The sequence below is a fragment of the Ornithodoros turicata genome, chromosome 1 (genome assembly GCF_037126465.1).
Source record: "Ornithodoros turicata isolate Travis chromosome 1, ASM3712646v1, whole genome shotgun sequence".
Classification (NCBI taxonomy): domain Eukaryota; kingdom Metazoa; phylum Arthropoda; class Arachnida; order Ixodida; family Argasidae; genus Ornithodoros; species Ornithodoros turicata.
Window position 1 is genome coordinate 13,739,350 of NC_088201.1, and position 26,077 is coordinate 13,765,426.

At 44.5% G+C, this 26,077-nt stretch overlaps 1 long non-coding RNA gene across 2 annotated transcripts in view; it reads right to left on the reverse strand.

Moving 5' to 3' along the window:
- Positions 1-4,174: 4,174 nt before the first annotated feature.
- The window catches only part of LOC135397206 (uncharacterized), a 132,704-nt gene continuing 110,801 nt past the window's right edge, over positions 4,175-26,077 (reverse strand). Inside the window, exons 4-5 of one of the 2 annotated variants that reach the window (XR_010423612.1) lie at positions 15,612-15,818; positions 4,175-4,205 (exon numbers count right to left, since the gene is read on the reverse strand). This is a non-coding gene — a long non-coding RNA (uncharacterized LOC135397206). Of the gene's footprint in view, positions 4,206-4,283; positions 4,335-15,611; positions 15,819-26,077 lie in introns of those variants that run through there. The other variant, XR_010423611.1, reaches the window with a different exon arrangement.

Here is a 26,077-nt window from a genome sequence, read left to right on the forward strand (position 1 = left end):
CACTTGTGTGTCTCGTTCATATTAACGCGAGTCAGGAAAGGACTGCAAATTGCAATGCTGACCTATAGGCTATAGCTCATCCGAATTATTTTTATCAGCCAAGTAGTGTGGGCAGCGCTTTCATAACCCCTCGCCATGGAGCAATTAAATCTTGATATTTCTCGCATAATGGATGCATATGTAAGAAACAGAAGAGGTCGGTCGTCCTTACAGCCTGGGACTCATATGCAAAAAGACACGCGCACACCACACAACGTATGTATGACGTACTAATACATACCTTATCATCTGCTCTTTTATCCAACTGTTCCGTTCTGTTCACTTATCCACTCTTATCTATGCATAAGTCCAGGTGTTCGGAGAAATCCCATAAGAGCGTGCAGTGGTTGAACCTGTTGCTGAACCAGCGCGAGCAGACAGCGGTCTTTCCGACGATCTAGTCGAGCATCTTATTTTGGAATTCGTTTCCTTTGGAAGCCGGGTGGAGTTCTAGAAGTGCGCTTATCTCACAGTCATTTACGAGCACGCGGTATGATTACGATTTGTGGAAAGCACAGGATGTAGGCGTTTTTGGGACAATTAACATAATTACGCACTTAAGTGTCACAAAAAAGAGTACACCTCCCGAGGGGGGGAGAACGATTTCATTCGAGATGTAGGCTAGCTAGGAGCGTGTAATGCGGTAAAGTTCTGCTTGTAGGTTGTGCATTGCCTATACAACAGTATGTATAGAACTTGCATGCAACTTGCATAGCACTCTTGGTTCTATGCGCTCTTTACATCAGGGGCATTATTTACGTTTTACTGTAGGTCATTATATGTAAATACTTCGCAACAACCTTCGAAGCGAAAGGAATGTCCTTTTGTCGACAACATGCCACAATATTGCATCGTAGGGGGACGACTGCCACTGCCGCATTATCCGGCTGCTAAAACAGCCAGCGCTGCAGATGACTTCACGTTTTTGTGCGACACTGCTCACTAACCGTCCGTTTAAAACAAAGGATTACGCGCTTATGCAAATGAGACTTTCAAAGATGAGAATAGACTGTGATATAATCCGTTCAAGGACTAAAACGGCACCCGCCAAAACCGTGGCGTCGTCTTTTTCCTCGACCTCCTTTTTTTCTTTTTTGTTTTTACTGCGTCTTAATCCTTTCAACTTGTTGCGACTAGCTCATTTAGAGAATCCCATAGGAGCGTCATAAAAAAAAAGGGGGTGAGGGGGAAAGAAAGCGGAGATACGTCGGCGAAATGCAAATATGTGCGAGCCACACCATCGGACGTGGACGAGACAACTAATAGAAGGGTAATTAATGTGGCTGCTCTTGCAATTACGGTAAAATATTTTGCCATTCCAGAAACTGCATTACCTCCGCAGTTCGCAACCATGTGATGCACTTTATTACACCTGATCTGCATTTCGACGTTGACTGGCAGCGCAGAGTAGCACGGTGAAGATGGCTAATGGCGATGGGAACTTTCAGGATGGGTGCGGATATTATGGTCATTATTACGGGCAGTATAGGTGAAGTAAGCATAGAAACATAAATCCGGCAACGAAATGAAGTCACGCCCGCAGCATATACTGCTTAACAGACGACTAGTGTGAAATGTATTTTGCGCGGGTATAACATTGCCTGACCTTTGGGCCCTAGCTGTTTGTGGATCGAAGTAAGTGTGATAAGAAAAAATAAAAACGGGGAAATCAGCGACAAAGAAAAGGAGTAAAAGCCGCTGGATAGACCGTATAAGGAACAGTCTCTTGTTCGAAACATCGGCAGTTCCCAATCTCAGAATATACCGTCAGAGGATTTTTTACTTTTCAGCAAGGTTTTTGCACTCATTATGCTTTATACTCTTTAAGCTTCACTCAAGTAGTTTGAACACAGGAAGTTAACAAATATTTGCAGTATTGCAAGCGCGTCTAGTGCAATTCGTACAGTGATGTGGTTACGGGCCTAAATTAGCTTGAAATCAAGCCATCAGTGGCACGGGCGACTGCGCTATGCTGACAGAGCTCAGGTGATCCAACAGAAATATGGGTGCATGCAGCGTTCATTGACACATCTCACGCTGGTACGACTGCGCATAAAAGAACAGTGCAAGGACTTGATCGTCATCTACGTAAAAGCGTCCTGGGTTAACGGTCACCACAAGAAACACGATATGCTTGCGCAGAACATGACCATATTTTTAAAATGTCCACATATCCAGGCGACGAGCACTCGCTAGTCACTACCGACTTGGAATTATATCTGATCCAGATATCTCAGAAGAGATGCGCTCCAGTAATATTCCCTCCTGTAGTTAGTGGTTCGGTTGCAGCATTATACTTACCACCACAGGTGCCATTATATCAGAGCGTACTCGTCGCACGCTATTCAAACCGTGCTGCCATAAATTGCACCAGAACCCTGCCTTCTCATCTGAACCCAGGTGCACATTTCCGCCGCTGCTCGTGCAGGCGATACGGGGTTCAGGCATTATCATAACGACTCCCGCAGCGTTCACCCTATATGCTACGGCTCTTTCTCGTAGGCTTACATATTCCAGAGCCATATCCGTCGTTATCACGGCTTAACGAGCTTCTGCAGGATTCGAAATCCCTTCGAACGCATCTACAGTTTCAGTTGACGCTACTCAAGAAAGTCAGGAAAACCTTATTTCCTTACCGAAGTAGAACCATTACAAAATTATACTTTCCTAACAGACTTTTGATCAGTGATAGATTGAGAAGGCAAACAACCCAGTTGACCCGGCTAGCGCCCAACGGGCTCAAGTTTAGCTGAATGGAACGTATGGAAGCCGTGGCTTGTACACGGTGATTCAAGTGTGTGAGGCCCTTTCGTCATATTTGTGTGGGAAAAAATAATTACGTACGACATTTCATTGATGTGGGAAGCATCACCTTGAGCTTCAGGAACGATGTAGACAGAAGGCTTTCCACTTCAGCGTTACACCAGCTGGCTTGTGTCCTTTTCCTTGCGATTTCATCGATGATCACTAAAGGTACGCACGACTATTCCTAGTCAAATTTAGTACATTGAGCTGTCAAAGTAAATCTAATAAACTTTTATTTAATGAAACAAAAAAATTGTATAAAAGAAAAAATCCACGAAATTTTTCCACTTTCCATAGTCCCCACCACCACCACCACCACCACCCCGCCGTCTTGGATTTTGTCAGGTCGTTTATTACCAATCCTCCAACCGTACACGTCAGATGTATAACCTGTTCACCACAACTGACAAGCAATCACGAACATCACTTTTACGATTGCTCGCGTCACGAAGACGACGTTATAAATATGACATTAAAGGCAGCCGAGCCGCGGGTCACTAGCATTAGGAACACGCCGACAACAACAATAGTCAGCTGTGGTAACTTAATTTTAGCCCTGGGTATCGATTTGCCTTATTCCGTTAATAGACACTGGAAACTCCGACAGACCCTATACAGCATACGCCAACAGCCCTATACCCTGCGTACGATAACGCTGCGGTGCAACCATTGATATTTTTTCATTGCAGTTAAGAGACGACAGAGTATGTAGCGAACTCCTGAGGCACAGAGGTGATGAATAATGGGGAACAGGCGTTTCTGACACAACCAACCCCAGGCGGACATTATTATTGCAGCCTCTGGTTCGAGATCCCGGAGCTATACCTTTTTGATACCGGCAGGGAACGAAAACAGCCCTCGCGTGGGACGTCGTGGATCGGCCTCCTGCAATCTGATCCTAATGAAAATTTATCGCCCTTCCTATCCCCTAACGAGCTAGTATTCTGTAACAACCCATTTAGTTCATTCATATATATATCGCGCCAAAGGTGTAACTCATCGTATTAATGAAAAAAAAAACAAAAACGAAACAAATACTATACCCGCAAAATGTTGTCGACGTTTACAGTACGCCTATCCTTTTTGTTCGCTCGCAGTCTTTTAATAAGGTCGTATACTATACAGTCAGAGAGGTGGTCAAAGGGGGGCGCTGCAGAGAGTATATAGCTCGAACAGCGTAATTCGAGCATAGTTATTCGACCTCATCTTCGAAACAACGTCGAAATGTTGGGTTATAAAGGAAAAAAGAGCGGCATATTCATGAAATGAATACAAGTGCTGGAACACAGACTAAACGCAGCGTTTAATCTGCATTTTCCTCTTCGTCACAGTTTCTCTCCTTCTGCTGCTTTCGCCCAGGTCTGTAAAAAAAGGCAGCTGTGACCACAGAGAATCGAGTGTGTACGAAAGAAATTTCGAAAGTGTGCACTTAGGCCTACCCTGTCCTTCGCAGCCGAATCAAGAACAAAGGGTTTGCTCTGCTTCACAGGCTGAAGGAAAAATATGTTTCAGCTCAACAGAAAGTTCTTAAAATTGGGCCAGTTTCAGATTCAACATCCCTCTGCATGCATGTTGGCCTAACGGTTCGAATTTCCACATGATATTCTAAAAAAAAATTCGCTCGGAAATGACCGTCAATTGGAAATTCAACTATTCATGGGTGATTACTTAATGATGATATACAAAGACACTGCGAATGTGGAGCCTGCACCGCGAAGCACTGTAATGCATTTTCTATATATGCAGAGTCTGCACCCCGAAGGGATATTACGTATGCATAGAAGGTATGTGCGCGTGCAAGGAAGTACGAATGTAAACTTCACGTCGTCGTGCTTCATAATTTACATGAAGGGCTGAATACGACCTCCCTTTCTGTCATGCGTCACGCGGATGTGAAACCAGGGCGCAGCCCTTCTCTCTTCCATTTTCCATTTATTGCGACACACGTGTATAGGAGGAGGAAGTGAGAATTCAGAATATGCTCCGAACGATCACATTTAGAAAGCTGATGCCACGAGGAGACTTAAAGCACCGAGGCGTACAAAGCGCGTGACATGTTTTGTAACACCGTCGAGGTGTAGGGAGTGTACAACAAAGTGAAGAATATATATCACCTACAATTCTAGCTATGAAAACAAGAGCGGAAGTGTCATGTCGCACAAAAAGGGCAGTGTATGGTCGCCAGAGTGGAATACATCATTCAGATATACAGGGAACTTCATGTACGAATCATTAGACGTCCGTTCTGGAAAAGCATAGTGTACATCTGCACCAGCGCACATGAACGAGTATGAGCATATATCCTCAGCAGTGTTGCGGATTTGACATCTCGATCGGATTTTATTTAAACTCGGATACGGCATCGGTGGGTTTGATGTGGATTAAATAGGCGGCCAATTATTGGGCACCATTTGGGTTTGGATTGAATCATATTTTTGCAGAGGGATATATATGAAGACAGATAAAATTATTGTTCTAAGGAGGGACTTGGATATGGATTGAATTACTTTTCTGCAGGACGGTTTTAACTTTAATTGAATTCTTTTTCTACGGAAGCACTTGGATTTGACACGAATCACTTTTTACACGTGAACTTCAATTGCTCGTCTTCGATATGCATTAAACCACACTGTTCTTTTGAAAGCTCTAGGTACACTCCTAATTTGCTAGGCCCCGATAGGCGGGTATGGGGTGTGCAGGTGGATGTCATGAGCTGACGGCGACGTTCCGCGAGTAGGTAGTATGTATATTTATGCGCTCTTTATTGGCTCTCTATAGACACTTTAACGGATGCACACTTTATAGGAGTTCCAGAGTCAAGCATAATGGTTGCCATCTATATACTGATGCATATAGTTTTGGGAGCTGAAAATGAGAGTATGAAATGTTATTTTGCACTACGGCAAAATTAGTTGGTGCATGGGTAAATTAAATAACTCAGAAACAAGGTGCTGACGCTAGGATTCGAAGCTTCGGCCTTCACGACAGCTTATTCACAGGGTACTCATTTTGTTAGGTTTGTACTCGTTGTTGGTAGCCCGTCGTATCAGAGACTGCAACGATCCTCCAGTTGGTTCCGGGCCTCTCTTCAGGAGGTACGTGATGTCGCTGTGTAGGTTTCTCCTCTCCCGACCAGGTAGTGTGGAGTACCCCACATGGCTCAAAGTACTTGAGCTTGTTGTGTTAAGCCCGACAGGATGGACTCATCCTGGTCCTGAACGCACATCCACACTTTTGTACATACTTCATCACAAGCATATATCATCCTTTGTATACATATAGAGCAACCGGTCCTCCTTATTCCTCTTAGTCACATACCGCGTCTTGCATTGTAAATGACACGTACATCTTGAACAGTAACTGCGCGAAATAAAACGTTCTCTGAAAAAAAAAGAAAAAAGAAGACAGCTGTCGTAGTGTAGCGCTTAGCATATCTGACCGGAAATCAGAAGGCCAAGGTTCGAATCCTGGCGTAATCACCTTTGTCCTGAGTTTTTAATTGATTCTGGGCTTTGGAGGCTTGCGAGTTTGTGTCGTCCATGTTTGTAGCCCGCCTCGGCTAATTTCTCGTTGCTTTCCACGGTTAAATCCAGCCCATCAACAATCTGCCCTCGAAGCGCTATACCAACCCTTCTGAACGACGCGTGGGACTTCTGTCCTACGCATTATTATTGTGTTTCCACCATCGTGGAGATATCCTTCCTGAAACGATCCAATAGTCATAGTCGTTTTTAGGGACACTTTGAGCCACACTTCGGATGGCCCGCAAAATGCATATTGGTATTGCAGAGCTTCGGTAACCGGGACAATCGACTCCTTTTCCCAATGCTTTTGGTCGATTGCGGCGAAGTGTGCCGTTCGAATGGAAACAGTACTTTCCCAGCATTGTCTATGGAGATGGCCAGATTGAGTTTCTCTTTCTGTTCAGTTTCCTTGAACATTCTTACACCAGCACCTGAGTTTCGTTCTCCCCGGAGAAAAACGGAACTGGTAATATGCCGAGTACATCTTCAGAGGAAAGAAACCGTTCTTTCTTTAATACGTTCCGGATGGGTGAAACAGGGCTACATCTCTGCGCTCCTAAGGAACAACAATAACAATGTCGCTGTTTGAGCTGTTGCGTTTGTGTTGTCTCTCTGTTTTTCGCCCAAGCTCGGGCTTCTTCGCTATATGGACAACAATATCATGGTGATGATGATGATGATGTGGGGGGAAATTTCCCTGAGGAAAGTGGTTTAAAGCAGTGGGCTTCCCAGACTCCCTATGCGACCCATCGAAAATATAAGATATCGCGTCGCGATTCCCACCCCTTCCGGTTTCAGTGCGCCAACAGTAACACAAAATTGACGCTGCAATTGAATTGGACAGTTATATAGTCAGGGTGAGTCAGCTCTCAAAGCCGCAAAAAAAAAAAAGAGAGAAATGCATGCCACACCAAAGCGAGCTTGTTTGTTAGACCTTCGGGTTCGCTACCAGGAGCGTTTCTGTGACGCAGAATAGATGGCAGACCCTGGTCTGAGGACACCATTCCCGGTCCTTTTTTGTTTTTTCAAGTTACCGCCGTTTAGCGACCCCCCATCTGAATCTGTCGCGGCCCACAGTTTGTGAAACACTGGTTCAAAGAGCCGGAGGATTCAATCTCTGCTTTGACAACTTGTCCGACCGGTGTCCTGGATGGTTGACTGTGGGCCGCGCAGAGAGCGATCATCTGTGCGACTGTGAGGACATCCTCGGGGTAATGCGCAAAGTTAGGGATACTAATTGGGGTCAATTTGAAGCAGGGGTGGAGCTAATGGTTCAGATTGTGACCTCACTAGATGACTTCAGCTCAGTGTTAGCAGACTGCGCTGCCATGTCAACGAAGATCATTTCTTTTTTTTTTTGAATCCGTGTTACCGCCGCGAAGCAACTGTGGCTATGAGCGGAGTACAGATGTAGATAGATGGAGAGAGGACAGCAGGAAGGAGTGGAGGACAAGGGGATTAGTATGCGTCCTGGGCCGACTTCAGGGGGAACTGTGCCGACATTCGTCTGGAAAGTCTTCGGAAAACCCAGGGAAAACCTGAGACAGCACAGCCGGTGGTAGGATTCGAACCCATCACCTCCCAGTCTCCAGCACGACCTTGGCTACCACCAACGAGCGGCACGTCTTAACCCGCGCGGCCATGCACCTGATAAAGTTAATTTCTTTATGTATCTTTTAAGTACAGTGCTGTGAATGTTCAATTTGAACGACTTCGCTCCATCCGTCTTCCTGTGAGCAGGGAATACATATAGGCACTCCCAAGAAGCTTGTAGGGTTCGAAGAACTGTCTGTCGCCATCTGGCACGTCTTGCTAGCCGGTCTAAGAGGACATTCGATCTGCGCGTCTAGATCTAGCTGCCGCACCTGCAAACTACGGTGGACCTGTGGACAGCGACTGCAGTCTGCGCGAATTGAAAGCAGCGATATGTGCTTGTATAGGCACCGCTATTATCCACTCCCCAATGTGATCACATAGGATGTGATCTCCAGCCCTTTGGCCCTGAACAAGATGCTCGACCAAGGCAATAAAAGTTGAAAAGATAGGGTACTCCCCGAGATAGAGAAATGGAGACGTGGGGTACTCCCAGAATCCTGGATAACGTGTCCAAAATAGCTCCCACTTTGAAGCAGTGCAAGTGCCCAAGAGAGTTGGGATCATACAGCCTCCTTCCTGAAGCTGAAGCTACTGCGGCTTTCAGGAAGTCTCGCTGTGCAGTGGACTGCGTACCTACAGGATTTCACTACCAGTATTAAAGAAGAGCGAGCGTATACGGCCGCGTAACTATAGTCGTTTATGTGGACATCAAGAGGACAACACGGTCCATTCACACTCATGTGCGCCACTCGTTGCACAAGCAGGGCATGGTCGGTTACTCCCTTCGGGTGATTGTTGCATGTCTGCGGGTACAGTCAGTGTCATGAAAACTAACAGGGGTACCTGAAAGCGGAGTATTGAGTCTTCTTCTTTACAACGACGTTCTGTCTTCTCTACCTCAACTGCTCACTCGAAGGCGTCAGTATTAGTCTCTATGCGGATGCCTTTGGTCGTCAGGAAAGCACACTCTTTAAAAAAAGGTGGTCAATATGTTATACCTTTTAGGGTGGTAATGGCTTGTCACAAATGTGTGAAGTTTAACCCATTTGACAGGATGGCACTGTCCAACCCTGGACGTGGGTCCTAACTTTACCGCCCTGGGTGTCAAATTTATACGCTTCAAGCGTACATATGGATTGTCCGACAGCCTATAGCATTTGAGCTGTGAACAGTAGGACTTCCTCGAAATATGCGAATAGTGTATGTTTTGTTGCTGTTGTCTCTCTTTTTTTTCATTACGTTTGTCAGCGTGATACATGCACACGAAATTCATGGTATTTTTCTTGTGTGTGCAAATTTCTATCTATGTAGCAGTAGTAACTTCTCAGTAAAATTTTGGTTTACGGGTTATTACGGGTCATCAAACTAGGAATCAAGAAATTATCTTCATCGACCGATCACTAAGGGAAAGACGCAAACAAAAGCTAACCGTGCTTACAAACCTGCAAACTTCGCGCGCGAGGCCGTTCGCGCAACGCACAGGTGTTATACGGCGAAAGGTCGTGCAGATTACCGCAACATAATCACAAATGTGTGTGTATTGTCATCGTGTAAGGAACCTTTGTATTGCCAACTGTAGGATGGGACAAGCGCAATGCTTGCCCACGTCACGCTTCAAAAATAGCACTGCTCTCGCCCTAAAAACGAAGAGCAGGCATGCACAATTCTGATTCCCTCCACGGCGATCATTAGAACGCCGATCTGAAGTGAGACGGCCGTTTCGAGCTTATTGGCTCTCATCGGCACAGCGTAGGAACATGTATGAATCACAAACGTGGGAGTAATTTGCCGGAGAACTGTAACTATTATAACCGGCGATTTCGCAAATTCTGAGGTATTCTTCGTCTGACAAGCGACTTTGCAAGTGAGGGTTCGGAGATTTCCTCATCGTAGCACCGGAACATATGTCGTCACAAGTAACATTTCAGATTAAAATACAACCATGTTGCTAACTGTGTTGGCTACTCCTCAAGTACGATGATCCTGTCTCTACGAGAAATTATCGTTGTCATGTAATAAACTAGTGTACCCTGGGTGGTAAAAATGGGCTCAGTTACCACCCAGCATATGTTGTCGACCAAAAGATGGCGCCGCAATAGAGGTAATAAAGCCTCTCTATGTAGTAACCCTTTATACAGGGGCTGTGCAAGAATATAAAGAAGGGATCGGTATAACGAACGATGGACAACGTTTAATGGACACCTATGCCTATACGATGAAGAACAGCAATGAACGAAGCCCGCTTACGAGCGGTGATGCCGATGATGTTCCGATGTGGTGACGGGTGACAATCTTTAACACTCCCCGCCACAAACAAACTGGCGGCAGGCAATCGGAGGCTTCTGAACTATCGAGCTTCACGCTCCCGCACCAAACGTTTTGTTCAGAGTACCTGTTCTTTGTCCTTCGGACTTGATGAGAGAGACGCCAGCGGGTTTGAAGACCGGCGCGCAGGACTCCGTCAATGAAGATCATTCGTGTGTTCCCAGGATATTGTCAGGATCGGACGGTTCCGGTATCACCTTGCTGCAGTAGTTTACGAAGAGACCATACAGCTGCTCTTTTAAAGTGGACGCGTCCTTGGGGAATTTGTTGAGAATCATCTCGCCATTCGCCGACATCCGTTCGCCCTGTTCTGGAGAAATGTTTTCCGGATGGGACTGTACTGTCGCAATCATTTCTCCTTCTGATATGCTGACTTGGTTCAGGAACCGGTTGACCCCAGCGTCCTCCTGAAGCCTTCTGATGGGACTGCAATCTTTCAGGAAGACGTCTAGGTCATCCAGGAGAAATTTGGTCGATGTAGTCGCATCGCAGTACTGGTAATTACTACTTCTGTGCACGTCGTCCTCACGAAGTGACGCAATCAGGCTTCCCAGGTACATCTCTGAACCACTTCTTGACGGCTCTTCTGAAAATAAGGTGCGCATCCCTGAGGCATCCCTGAGCTCGTCGCAGTTTTGTGCTCGTCTTGGACGTGATTCCTTGACCACTATGGATTCACGTCCTCCGGTCTCTGTTTTAAACCTTCTTGAATTCGTTGTTTGCTCGTTGCAGACACAAGGGGACCTACATCATTCTCTGGAGTCTTGGGAAAGTCCGTCTGGACGCTTCTGGAGCTTCTCCCACTAACGAAGAAGTCTTCAGACACCGAGAACATTGGCGTATCATTATCATCTCGCCTTGTCGAGTCCTACGTAAACTACTCTTAGAAGTTCACCGTGATGAACCGATCACCTTCGTCTTCGGACAGATTTCCGGAGAGTTGAGTCAACGAGTCTTTCACATTTGCTCCATGTACTTTCTTCAACGACATCAGTCCTGTCGAGGTTGAAGTCGTGTTGAACTTCGTCGTAGCGAGCTCCAAGTTTCGACGGCATTCCCTCATTTTTTGTTACACATGACGCCTTGTCCTCGACTGCATCGTTGCTCATTGCCTCTTGAGCCTCTAAGTTTCGTAGCAGAACGTGATTTTTGAGGGCTGCTGGCTTCAGAGTCAGCTTGCGTCACAACAATGTTGCAGCCTACGATCTCTGCACTGTGCTGGGCTCTATTCTCGGGCTGTGGTTGTTCCTTCGGGATGGAGGTCACTGCAGAAATGCTCATAAGCACCGAGGGAATTGTCTTGTCTCCAAGGTCAAGCTTACTCCCAGTATCGAAGTCATTTAAAACAGTTGAGCTATAGACTCGAGAACTATTTCGGAAGAACTGTCCTCTGCCAGCCGTTTTTGACCCAAACCTAGGAAGCTCCATCATACGTGACCGATACACCATGTCGCAGTCTTCATGACTCACTGAAGAGTCTAGCGCCGCTCGGGCTCGTACCATGCTAGCGATGTGGTATCCCAGGTATCGATCGCTAGACTCACATTCGCTCTAACAAGTCTTGATGCACGAGAGCTTGGATAGCTTCATTCAATTCAGTCAATCTTGCAACTTTCAATTCCAAAAACGCAAGCTTCACTTTCAGCTGGGAGGTATCCAATGGGGTTGCGGCCAGTAGAGTCGTTATATCATTGATGTTGCTCGCAACTGTCGAACGACAAGCAGCACGGACCCTTTCCAGCTGTTCTAAGTTGATGCAGTCCTGTTGAGTCCAAACCTTCGTCGGTAATTCTTGCGCGGACTCTGGTTTGCCGGGTTTCGCTACCAAATATGCAAAAATATAAAGAAGGGATCGGTATAACGAAAGATGGACAACGTTTAACGAACACCTATGTCTATACGATGAAGAACAGCATTGAACGAGGCCCGCTCACGAGCGGTGATGCCGATGATGTTCCGATGTGGTGCACGGGTGACAATCTTTAACAGGGGCCTTAGGAGGTAAACAGTCCCGTTATACCCTTCCGCAAGAGGGCCCTGCAGCCTGGGTGGTAATAGAGCCAGTTACCACATTTTCATAACTTTGTTTGTTCTAAGAGTGCAGTCACCAACACTGCAATCCTGACTGCGGATACCCGTCGACGCTGCGACCATGGTTCTTATTACGAGAAGGGGGGGGGGGATATATGTTTGTTATGAAAAAAGAAAAAAAGGAGGGAAATGTTAGCCTGCGAGAGGTATGGACGCTTCTTCTGAGAAAACTGTTTTCTCCCGTTTACAATGGGAACTGTACTGCTTTCGACTAAATCTATACTGCTTGCCACACACTGAAACCCCCATTCAAAGATACAGTAGCCAGTATTGGCTTGGCCGCCCCTGAAGGAGTTGTGCCATTATTGTGTTTGAGGGTGGGCAGTATGCCGTATGCGAGTTTACTAGCCGGAAGAAACAATCATGCAGCACCTGGAGATTACAGACAGGATAAACCGCGAGATGTTGATATCAGACAAGTACGTCGCAAGCAGTACGTGGATGTACTGTGTCATGAGCAACCCATCACCTGTCCATTGGCATCTTATTAGATCGCTCCCTTTCTAGAAGACCTGAACATCCATGACATCTGTACCCGAAGTGTCGTCGTGTACGTTTTCTGGAAGTAAGTGCTATTGCCACGACTGAGTCACTATCTTATTTTTTACTGCACAAAAAAAAGAAGAAAAGGAAGGAAAAAGAAAAGAAAAAAAGGAAGAAGAAAGAAAAGAAGAAGAACGAAAAAAAAAAGAAAATGAACGAAAAAAAAAGAGAAAAAGAACGAAAAAAAAAAACTACAAACAGAACTTTCTAAAACCGTCTTGTATTGCAGCACGCCGTATCCAGAAGTCACGAAGTACAACGACAGATGATTAGGAGACTGTTATCGTATACCTAAACTGTTCAAAATGAACTTTACCACATAGCACGCTTCTATTGAACCATCCTACCGAAGGACAACGTTCTCTCCCCTGATTTGATGAAAAGGGGGGCGACGCCATTTTGGGGGCAACTATATGAAGTGCATAATGCCACAAAAATGGCGAACGCCCCCTGTCTTGGCTGGCTATAGGAGCGTGCTCTGTGGGAAAGTTCATTTTTAAGACTGGGAGGTACCCGATTCGAATCCCGGTGTCGGCTGTGCAGTCTGGGATTTTTCCTAGGCTTTTCTCAGACACTTTCAGACATATGTCGGCACAGTTCCCTTAGAAGTCGGCCGAGGACGCACATTCCCGCAGGGCGTCAGTCATGACGTTGCGCACCCTTGTGAGGCCGACAACGGCGACCACCACCATTTGTAAGAGTGTAATGCAAACATGCTCACTGCATGTTGTCGGACTTCTTACTTTCGTTAAAGGGGCACTAAAATGCAAACTTTTTTACGGTTTTCCTTTCCCTCTCCTTCTCAAGAAGCGCGACAATGGGGAGGGGCTTCGGAATGGTCTCCTCAAATGCCCGTCTCCCACGATGATTGGACAAATCGTTTGGGGAGACCAATGAGAGCCCGCTCAGCATTGTCGGCCCTCTTGAGAAGGAGAGGGAAAGTGGTTTCTTTCTCTCATAAATGACGAACGAATCCTGTTCCTTTTGTGTCGGTGTCAAGGTGACATCATCTTTCATTCCCAGAGCAGAAATTTCTGCACTTTAGTGGCCCTTATTTGAGTATATTTGGAGCAGCCGAGTTGTACTCAAGTATGGTAACGCAGGTAAGAGGTGCTGCTATTGTGCATTGACCAGAGCTACTACAAAATAAGTTGCTGATAATTTGCATCGTTTTCGGTTGAATGTCCCGTACGGTCAACAGTTCCTCCACAAGATTGGGCGGGCAGACTCTGCAGACTGTTCAGTGTGTGCGACAGTGGAGGACACTGAGCACATTCTGCTGCATTGTACAAAGTATGCTCCACAAAGGGCTAGGTTGATGTATACCCTCGACCGCCTGGACAACAGGCGTTTTGACGTGGTGAAAGTGCTCGGACTGTGGGACCCAAGAAAGCGAGACACTGCCTTTGCGGCACTTGAGAAGTTCCTTGTGAGCTGCGGCATGGAACTCATATTTTAGGATTTTGTGCGAGTGCCTCGTATCAGTGTGTATCTTTGTAGTGTGTATTTGTAGTGTGTATCTTTGCATTAGTGTGTATCTGTTTCTCTGCATGTTCTAGTGATATTTATTCACTTGCACCTAGTGTACTAACACACTAATTGTTGGGGATGGGGAATGTACTTTGTTTGTTTTTGGTTGTTTGTAGGTTGTTGTTTTGTTTTGGGAGTAGCAGAACTAGTCAGGAGACAAGTTCAATTTCTCCCTGGTTTTCTTTTAAATAATCAATCAATCAATCATCAAGTTGCTGATTGACAGGAAATGATAAAGTAGCACGAGAAGGAAGAAGCGACTGCTTCCTCGATGTCAGTAAGAAATAAGCGAGACAGAACCGAGGCCAATGCTGCGAATGTGGGAACGCTATAGTCTCATGACGCGAAGCGAGCAAAATCTCGAAAAACAACCACTACAAAATCCATAAAAGTACTAGACGTTCTATACCTGTGGTTGACAGTTGTGTATGCTCCGCTGTTTACGATAGAGACTCGAATTTTGTAGGCTTCGCCCTCCCTACACTCAATCCAGTCCTTTTCTGAAAGCTTTTGCTTGATTGCATCGGCATGCATCGTGTGAATAGAAACACTTTCCCAGCATTGTCTATGGAGATGGCCAGATTGAATTTCCCCTTCTATTTGATTTCCTCGCATGTTCCTACAGCAACACCTGAGTTTCTTCGCCCTGGAGACAAACGGAAGCGTAGTTTCCCCGAGTACATCTCAACGTAATGGAAACGAGATTGTCTGCTCTTAATGTATTCCGGATATGTTGAAACCAGACTACATATCCGCGTTCTGAGGAATATGTGAAGGACTGAACCTCCTGTAGTTTTTCTCTTTCTTGCGGACCGGAATTTTCGCTCGCGAGAAGCTGTCTTTACCATTACGGTGTCGTTTGGGTGTCTGTGTCGTTGCCAACCGAGCAGTGAAGGCTGTTGAGGCTTTCAGGATTTAGTGTTTCGTGAGAACAACCCGAAGTTGATGGAGTTCGCGGACACATAAGCACCAATATTCGGGTAGCTGGTGTACGACATGTTTGTACACATAAAACAAACAATGAAATGCGGGAACGTGAATGAATGAACCGAGTAATTTCAAAGAAAAGAACAACCGAAAGGTGCTACTGCAACAATACTATAGTATCGCCAGCTCGGCAGTTTTTGCACGGCTCTACAAACAAATACAAATACAAACCTACAAAAGTCACCATCTCGAAACTGCAGTGAGTGCGATGTTGTGCAGGACACAGAGCACATCCTCCTCAGGTGCTCCAAGTACGCCGACAGTCGCAGGACACCAGAAGCAAGTCTGGCTCGCCTGGACGACCGGCCATTTGACCTAGTAAAAGCTCCTGGGCCCTCCTCATCAAGCGGCTGCATTGAAAGCGCTCCTATACGTTTCCTGGAAGAAACGCATCTGATTGACATTTTGTGACACGTTCTTGTCCCTCGTTTATGACAAGTGTTCCCATTCCCACTAGTTCGGGATGTTTGTCTCCCGCCCCACCTACTGGGTATTCTCCCTTTTTTTTCAACTAATTGCGGCTAGGTGGTCCGAGGTAGCCAGTCTGACTTTGTCGTGACTTAAATTCCCAGGAGCTCCTGCATGGGATCAATTTTTACCTACAGTGAAACCTTCCTATGTTGGACACCCGCGGTGCAGCCGAAGCGTGTCCCACTTATAGAGGTGTCCGAGTTACAGAATATGAGGGAAACAAAAAATGGAAAAGATCACAGCTGTGTTGCCAGAAATGTCCCCCTTCAATTTATGGTCCTTCGTGGTACCTGGTGGTATTGGTACCTCTACCCATACTTCACTGATAATTATTACTGATTTTGGTAGATTCAATTCCGTTCAGATTCCACTCAATGGCATTACCTCTGGAGCTTTTCGAGCAGCGAGGACATGTCTCTGAAGCGTCAGCCCGCTTTTCATTGCTTTGGTGCAGTGCGCGTTCAAAGGCTCTAGACAAACCGAAGACAAGTGCTCACACAAAGAATTACAATGTGGACTGACAGCACTTGTTTTTGGACTCTAAAGACTAAAGCAACAAAATGCTGAGACCAGTATAGGGGAAAAAAGGGGCGAAAGTCAAGGCCACTGGCTCATTTTGAGTCTTTGGTGCAAAGATGGGCCGAGATTGAGTCAATTTGGCCAGGGTTTTGTCCGACTTAACAGGGAAAACCCTGTCCTACTTCCGGGATAGGGAGGTGTCCGACACAGAGAATTTCGTCCCCATGTCGTTTCAATGGGAGCCTGCCTGTGCAATGAAATCTTGTCCGAGGTAGGGAGGTGTCCGACTTTGTAGGTTTTACTGTACTTTCAAATTCCTCTCACTAAGCAAGTGAGTGAGTGAGTGAATATGAGTAAAAATAATGTGGAGAAATTTGCTCCCTCTATGTGGATGCCGGCTAGACCACATCGCTTAGATCGCAAAATTGTATGACACTGACCACAGAAGAAAAAAAAAAGTGTGTGGGGGGGGGCGAGAGAAGAGAGCAGGATAATATAGGAAGGTACAGAAAAGCCACACATTGAATACACTTATCACGGGAAGTGTGAACAATGAGCACAGACACTGAAGGAGAGAGCCAGTCAGAACTTGTCAACCGCCCCGATGACCTGAACCAATCAAGAAACGAAGCGAACACACCCAGATACCAACGCATTGCAGACACTGTGCGGCTGCAGCTCTTTTTTGGGTAACAGTAGTAAAACCGAGGCTTTTGATATACGAGAAAATCCACTTAGCTTATCGTCGCCGTCAGGGACGAGAGTCACTGTCTAATTTGCTGTATTCACTGTATAGTTATACCCATGGGCGGATCCAAGTCCTAATCGTCGTAATCCAAATTCTTTCTTCCTTGCTCCAGTTAACGCCATGGAATTAGAAAACATAATTAAAAACCTGAAAGATACAAGATCTGCTGGAGATGATGGTATTCCGGTTTCTATTGTGAAAAGGTATAAACACCTACTGTCCAGTCCACTAACAAAGTTGATCAATCACATGTTCGCGGAAGGTGTGTTTCCTGGGCAGTTGAAAATTGCAAAGGTCACTCCTGTTTTTAAGAAGGGTGACAAGTTATTAGTTGACAATTTTCGTCCAATATCGTTACTCTCAATTTTTAGTAAGATTGTTGAGAAAACCATTCTAACCAGGCTTCAAGAATTCTTTATGCGAGAAAATTTGCTCTCGATTTTACAGTATGGCTTCACAAAAAGAAGTCTGCAGAAATTGCTTTGGTGGATATAGTTGAATACCTGAAACAAAACATTGATAACAAAATTCTAACCCTGGGTATCTTCATCGATCTAACAAAAGCATTCGACCTAATTGATCGTACAATTTTATTAAAGAAGCTTGAGTGCTATGGAATTCGTGGTCCTCCGCTCGACTTTTTGCGAAATTATTTAACGGGTAGAAAACAGTATGTCATAATTGATAATGATTACTCATCTTTAAAAAAATGTTACGTGTGGCGTACCACAAGGCTCTATTCTGGGCCCATTCTTGTTCCTAGTGTATGTCAACGTTCTCGTTGAGGTACTTTCAACCACTACCATATTATATGCGGACGACACAAACATATTTGTTGATGGCATGTCAATAAATGAAATTTTTGAAATGGCAAACCTAGTTCTTAACAGGCTTTCCCAATGGATGGCGACAAATAAGCTGAAAGTTAATTTAAAAAAGTCGTGTTATATGGTCTTTCACCCCAGGCAGAGTAGGATTGCTCATCAAAATCTTGACATTAGCTACTGTGGCACTCGGCTACAAGCAGTAGATACAGTAAAATTCTTAGGGTTATATGTAGACCCGTGTTTAACATTTCAACCTCATATAAATTTCGTTCGAAAAAAAAAATCTCACAATTAAGGGTTGTTTGCGTTGTCCCGCCTAAAATATTTAGTTCCTATCAGTGTATCGTTAAATGTTTATTTCGCTGTCATCCATAGTCATATCTCTTATTGTATCGAAGCATATGGTATTACATACAAATCAAATCTTACGCCGCTGTATCTGCTTCAGAAAAAAGCTTTGAGAATTATAATGGGTCTTTCACCATTTGACTCAATTACCTTCGCCTTTCAATTTCTTAATGTTAAAGATGTTTTCTCATTACTCGAGTACAAGTGTCTTCTCTTGATGTATAAACTTCTTCATAACATGGTTAAATCCTCATTAATCTCGATTAGTTATTGCACAGGCCCATATACGTTAAGGAATAACGATTATTGTATTCAACTTCCTCGTCCACGTTCTAATTATGGTTTACATTCATTTAGATATTTCGCAGGCAAAAATTGGAATGAACTTGCATCTGAGGTTAAAAAAGCGACTAGCCTTCATATTTTTAGAAATATGCTCTCAAGCAAGATGTGAGCTAACATATTTTTGTCGTGACTGACACTGTTTCTTCATGTAGGACTGTACTTACAATGTTGTTACTTTTGTTTTGCTCATCTATATATTTAATTTGTATGCACATTTAGCATTACATCAGATTTGCGGGACCGCAATACAGGTTCGCCTAGCGGTCCTACCAAATAACTTGTACACACCCTGATGGATCAATAAAATAAATCTCTCTCTCTCTCTCTCAAAATTTTTCTGAGGGGGGTCCTGCTTTGGAAAGCATGCTATTATACTACCAAGGTCAACTGATACTCTATGCAACAACTGAAATTGAGGAGGGATAGGACACCCGGACACCCCCATAGATCCGCCCCTGGTTATACTCTAATTTACATAAAATAGTGCTTGAAGTTTTAATTGTGTTCGCTTATCCAATTTTCGTTCTTTCATGACCATGAGGCTGGAGGCCAAGAACAAGCACATCCACTTGTCAGCAACATCGGGCCACACCTCAATCGAGCCATCGATAGCACTATGAGGTACTGATAGTTAAAATTAACTTACAAGGGTGAAAAGTTGATTGGGGTTTCGCGAGCATTAGTGAGGGTGAGAAGATTGGCTCATCAGCTGTCGATTTTTAATGAGAGGCGTCGTTCTGGAAAATCGAGTAATTTACGTCCCGATTAAGCCCGTGATCCAAATCAATACTGCTCCTAATTACCAACGAGGCTTACTACTTAAAATACATACCGGATCAACAGCTTTAGCTAAGAAATATACGTTATGAACGCAATAATACCAAACAAAGGCAAAGCCGCAGCGTTGCTTAAGGATCGATTATCTTTAAAGAATTAGTTTATCTACACAGGGCACCTCCTTTTCATTGTTTTCAGTAACGCGCACTGAAAACCCCGAGCCGATATCTTGTCCGATATTATGTCATAATCTATCGGTAGAGTGCGCATTTACTTGAACTGTCCGTACATTGCAGTAAAAGGGCACATAAAGTGGTGGAGGATTTGTCGCATGAGTAGAGCCTGACACGTCAAAAACAGGAACTGGTTCTAAAGCCCGCCAAAAGTCTATCGAGCGGTTAGTGCTATGGGGGCCGGCAAGACAACGATCGTCACATCGTTCGTTCCAGGGTGGATGAGAACGGCGCGGAAATTAGTTTCCAAATTCAGTATCGATCTTCGATTGGTGTATTCGAAGCCCTGAGGGAGAGGAGCGAAATAAAAGGCGCCCCCTTTAGGAGAATCCTGATTGGACTCGTTAAGCAGTGTGTCCCGAACTCCTCACTCTCCCTTAGTGAATGAATCTTTCAATTTGACCTGGTCTAGAGAAAATGCTTTAACTTAAACTCCTCGGCGCAGACTTAATTTACACAAAGAAAACCTTGCTCCCTCAGGGGACAGAGCAAGCTACACGTTTCATAGCTGTTTTTTACTCGTAAGACCAATTAAGGAAAGCAAAGAAAAGCGAAGGGGGGATATCCGGCAAGAACAAAGGCTGATGTTCAAGGCGCTTCGTTTGCTTTTGGGCCCGCCCGTTCGATTGAGTAATCAGGTGCTGGAAACTTTCTCTTGAGAGTGTTACAGCCCTGTACGACCGTTCAGGAACTCTGCGAAGTGGAACGGGGGGGGGGGGGGGGGGTATACCGACGCTAACAAGCGCAAATCGCACGCCATAATAGTTCGTCAATCTATGTTCTGCGTGATTAAACCAGCTTTGGATATTCGTTACATAGCGAACGTGGGCACAGAATCTCATTTGTCCGTTTAATATTTTCGTGCAGCTTAATAATGACCCACGGTTTAAACCACCTCCACTGACAACAACACCGACTTCATCTCGATGATGACTCCCATGATGATGATTGCGGTTTTTCATTGCCACAGGTAGTACTCTACCACATTGCTCGCGCTAATTTGGTTAATGATATTCACAGTGCGAACCGAAGTCCTACACTGTTCAGAAAGGTGAGCAGCGCTTTTAGGGCGTGACATTGGTGAGCTGGATTCGACCACGGAACGAGCAATTTCGTCATAGTGAAAGGGCGACAGAAGATGATACTGAATAAGATACTGTAAATGTCCTGAATGGTTCGTAGTGCGGGCAATGGAGAAGGATGTCTGAGGGATTTTCGAAGTCACGCACCACAGTGACGTACGGCATCTTGAAGAGCACACTTGTCGCAAGCGGTAACGCAATAGAGGTGAACGACATTTAGTCGCATCCGACGAGTTATTGCAGCATCCTGACGAGTGATATTTCGTGGCATCCGGGAAGCGAGCGTTGGATTATTTTGAGTCACCACTCATTAATAAAATTTGGGGTTGATAAGGAAACGCTGGGTTAGATATCACTCGGATCCCTCGTTCAACTAATGCGAGGCCAATGTTTGCCACACAATAATTTAAACGCTGCGAGAAATCCGAACCATTGCGACATGCTAAATTGAGTTGCTGAACAGTTGAGAAGGAGATTTTCTCAAAGGGGCTTGTATGCGTTGCAGCTCGAGAAAGAGTGAGCAAGACGTACCACTGTGACAAGATCTATGCTTTTATCAATACTTGTATGTCAGTTACGATTGCCTACCGTTGACTGCGCAATTAATTACGCAACCTTTAATCTAGCCGGCGAGCAGAAAAAAAAGGGGGTGGGGGCAAAAATAAGCAGTGGCAAATGTCTGACGACGTGCTCCACTGTATTGTCGAGTGCAAGGGCGAGAAAAGAAGCTTCATCATGCAGTGCCTCTTCAACAGTTGACTGACATTAGTCGACATCTACAGGGTTAGTCTAGCAAACGTTACACATTTTATTTATTTATTTATTCAAAGTACCCTACTTCTCCACTACTGTGGAATTGCGTAGGGGAGAGGGAAATACAGCTGATAACAACAATATCAATCACTATATCTAGCTAACAGAAACTCAGTGCTTTCTAAGAATCAGGAAGATTCAGACATAAATAAACAAAGATTCATGGAGAACCTGTTTCTACTGTTGGTGGCAACTAGGTCCCGTGGAAGGCCATTCCATTCTGATATGGTTCACACGAAAAACGAATCCTTAAAGACCGACGACCGGTACGATACGGCCTCGACCTTGCATGCGTGATCCAGTCGTTCCGAGATAAAATGGGGACTTCACAAATAATCGTATCGGAAAACACCCGTGTGCTTATAGTACATGTCGTAAAAAAGTTTCAAACGAGACGCCTTGCGGCGATTTTCCAGTGATGTCCAACCCAGGGCTGCTTTTAAATCTGCTGATCTGACACCCTGAGAGTAATTGTTTGTAACAAAACTTGCAGCTTGATTCTGTACCCTTTCTATTGTCTTCCGAAGACCAATACCAGATGGGTCCCATACTGCGCTCGAATATTCCAAGATCGGGCGAACATACGACTCGTAAACTGTTATCTTGATCTCTTTAGGAGCTGATCTAAAATTTCGTCGCAGGAATCCAAGTGTTTTAATAGCTTTACTAACAGTCCGTTCGATATGTTTGTCCCACTTTAAATTCCTGCTCAGCGTGATTCCCAAATACTTGTAGTCTTCTACAGTTTGAAGGACTGTGTTATTTAGATTATATGTTAAAGTGTGTATATTTGAAGAAAACGCGATAGACTGACATTTAGAGGTGTTTAATGTCATGCCCCATGCTCTGCACCAGGTCTCGATTTTGACCAGGTCTTTCTGTAGGATATTAATGTCATCCGCTGAGTGAATTGCCCGATATACTACCACAATCGTCAGCAAATAACCTGATGCAAGAATCCACGACTTTGACAAGGTCATTTATGCATATCAGGAACATTAGTGGCCCTAATACGGATCCCTGTGGGACACCAGATGTTACATCTACTAATTTTGAAACTGCACCATTTATCACCGCAGATTGCTTCCTATCTCTAAAATAGAGATTTCGATCGCATTGTAAAAATAGAAGACGGGGCTTGACCCACCCCGAACTTTGCATACTGATAGCCATTTGACTGCAGTTTTATTTGAATTTTTTGTAAGTGTTATGGTCATCTAGAAAGCAAATTAAAATTAAAGCAAAATCTCGCCCCATGCATTTTCAATGGCCTATACCACACAAACACCGCCATTTTTTCTCGTGTCTGCTTCACATTCACATGACTACACACAGGCGGCGCTGCTTACAGCGATGTGACATGCCCATTCTGACGTTATGCACCAATCCTCTTGTTCCATCCTTGTTCTTTATGTTGGCGCCATAAAAAATGTATAGAGTGAGATTTTGCTTGATTTTTTTATTCTTCCACAGGACCATAACGCTCACAAAAAATTCAAACAAAAGTTTAGACAAACGGCTACCGGTCTGCAAAGTTTGGGGTTGGATAAACCCCGTCTTCTATTTTTACGATGCGATCGAAATGTGCGACGTTTGCTAAACTAACCCTGTATATTCTAGGGTTATCTTGAACCGTCGGAGCGCACAGGCCGCACAAATATGTGGGCGGACTCCCCTTACGTGTCAATAATAATAATAATAATAATAACAATAATAACAGTAAAAATAACAACAATAATAATAATAATTTTATTTTTTCCATTCCATGCACAAGAGCAAAATACAGCAGGCCCGTCTAAGCCGAAAGGCTTGTGCCACTGGGCCTGTGGCAGTGAAGCGACATTCACGGGAAGTTCAAACAGGCATTAAAGAAAACAAGTCACTTCATAGTACTCGCAATAATACTGCTAATACTGCTATTGCTAATACTGCTAATCTACTCCTAATTAATATTTACATTATTATACGCGCGAGCGTTCCAATGTACCACTTTCATATTGCAATCACATAATACGTATATTGACGATTGTGTTGACCACACTATACCATAAACCTATGCTCCCAATTATTATTATTATTGTTATCACAATGATGATGACAATGGTGATGATGATGATGATAACGGACAGAAAAAAAATATGGGGAGGTGAGTCGCGACTATCGGACTGGCTAAGCCAGTACACCTACGCACAGAGAGAGAGAGAGAAAAAAAAAGGTAACGTCGGTATCAGAGGAAGAGTTCTGTCGATGAAAGAAGACGAAGCGTCACAGTCAGCAGAGTTGTTAAACCCAGCACAGTTGTCAGTCACCATATCAAGACACAACGTAACACGCAAGAGTAGGCCTGTAGGCCTAACGTACAGCAGACGAATTATTATATTACACTGTATTGCGATTCCTTTAGCTGCTTTGTTGTGGTGCATTTCTTCATGTGGTGTTTCTGAAAGTACTTCGTATATGTACAACGAATAGGATTCGCGCTCTGTTACCTCATACTCCCCAAGTAAAAAAGGTAGAACAAGAGAGAAACTGATGTTCTGAGGCTGGAACAACATAGAAGGGACGGATACAAACAGCCTCAAATGAGGCTGTTTGTATCCGTCTCTTCTATGTTGTTCCAGCCTCAGAACATCAGTTTCTCTCTTGTTCAACAGGTGCCGCTTGCGTCGATTTCCGTCGTATGAATGTGTGTATGAGTGAGCAAAAAATGTAAGAGTGAAAGGAGGGTGAGTGAGAGTGAGTGGCTGGTTTGTTGTCCCTTCAGATGACGCACCTCGAAAGTCGCTAGAGAGGCGTGTTAGCTTAGCTCACTTGGTAGAGCCCTGGATCGGTAATCCAGAAGATGTGGGTTATATCCCTACAGCTGGCTAACCTTTTCAGTGACTTTCATCTTTCATCAAAAAAGGTAGAATTTCTTTCTCAAGCTCGTAGAACGACAGCACTTCTACCATTTCGGGCCAATCCACGCGCGCCTTCTCCACTGCGGGTATAAGCGACAGCGTCCCTTTCACTTGCTCCTCTCTCTCGCGTTGTCTCCAAGGGAAAAAAGGTGTAGAATATCCTACCCACGCTGGTAGAACGAGGGTTTCAACTCTGTATAGTCTGTTTCTACTCTGCAGTTACACCCAAAAGGTAAAATTGCTTTGAGCAGAAATGTGGTTGCAATAGAACTCTACCGGGATGGGTAGAAAATTCGACATTTTTCTCTTAGAGTGCATAGCAAATATCGCATACCAAACTATCATTGCACTCGTGAACTGGAGTGTGCCGCAGCCAAACGCGCTGCCAATGTGGCTGAACAACCGCAGAACTTGTTTGTGTGCACGCGTCCTTTGTGCCGACATGCTTGTGCACTGACATGCTAATATGATTGCATGCTATATCATGAATATTCCACACCTGAAAGTTTGATGTTGACACAGTCTCCGCGTTTGTAGGAGAGTAACAAAGGAAGAACAACACATATACCATTGTTTCTCCCCTACGTAAGGTTTGACTTTTCCGGGTTAAAATCGATCCCTCCTGATTATTCCCTCTCGAATCAGTTTAGCACCAGTTCGGGTTAAACCAACTTCTCCCCGAACTCCCGATCACGTATGAGGTCTATCAATTATCACGCGTGCACTATTTACAATCTGTAGGCATGTCAGAAGAAAATATCGATTAAGTGCAACAATAAACTATTCGAAGCACATTTGATGCTGCAACGTGCAGTGTTTGCGGTGCGGTAGTGGTTATCACTATAAATTGGCGAGGTACGTATGTTTGATGAATGTATGCACTTTAACTGCGAGGGTTTTGCTGGAAAGGAAGAAAAAATAACCCGATAACACCCGAATGTGTCAGTAGCATCCGATATTACTGAATTACAATGTAAAAATTGCACGCGTCTCCCCCCCTCCCCAAATCCCGGAAAGGCTAAAAATCAGACCTTAGCTGCATGTTATCCTTGACACCAAATTCGAGAATGAAATTATCCATGAATAATATAGATTTCTGATCTGAAACCACTTTGAGGGGCATGTGCTGTACTGGAAATTTAAAAGATATTAAGCGGGAAAAACATTGGACAGAAGTTTGCAAGATTTTGGCTGGGAATCGACGTAAAGCATTTTAGAGAGATAAAAAAAGGAGGAAAAGGCAGAGCACCATGTCCAGAAGTCAGCCAGCAATCTGTAGAACAGAGACGCATACATTGCTGCAGTTAAAGAGGTTAGACTAAGGCAAGACTATACTGTATGCACCGTGGGGAATTATTGACAGATCTTCGAAGAGCAGCAATGAAACAATATCATTCTATCATAACAACGGAAGGATGTAGACGAATAGTTTCGGACTAGAAAGAAAAGGGAGATCATTATCATGGAAAATAGTGCGTGATGTCATACCAGTGAATGAAAAACAGCAGAGGAGACTCTGCGTTATGTGGTCAAAGAGAAACGATCAAACACGCAGCCTTCGCACCTGTTGTCAA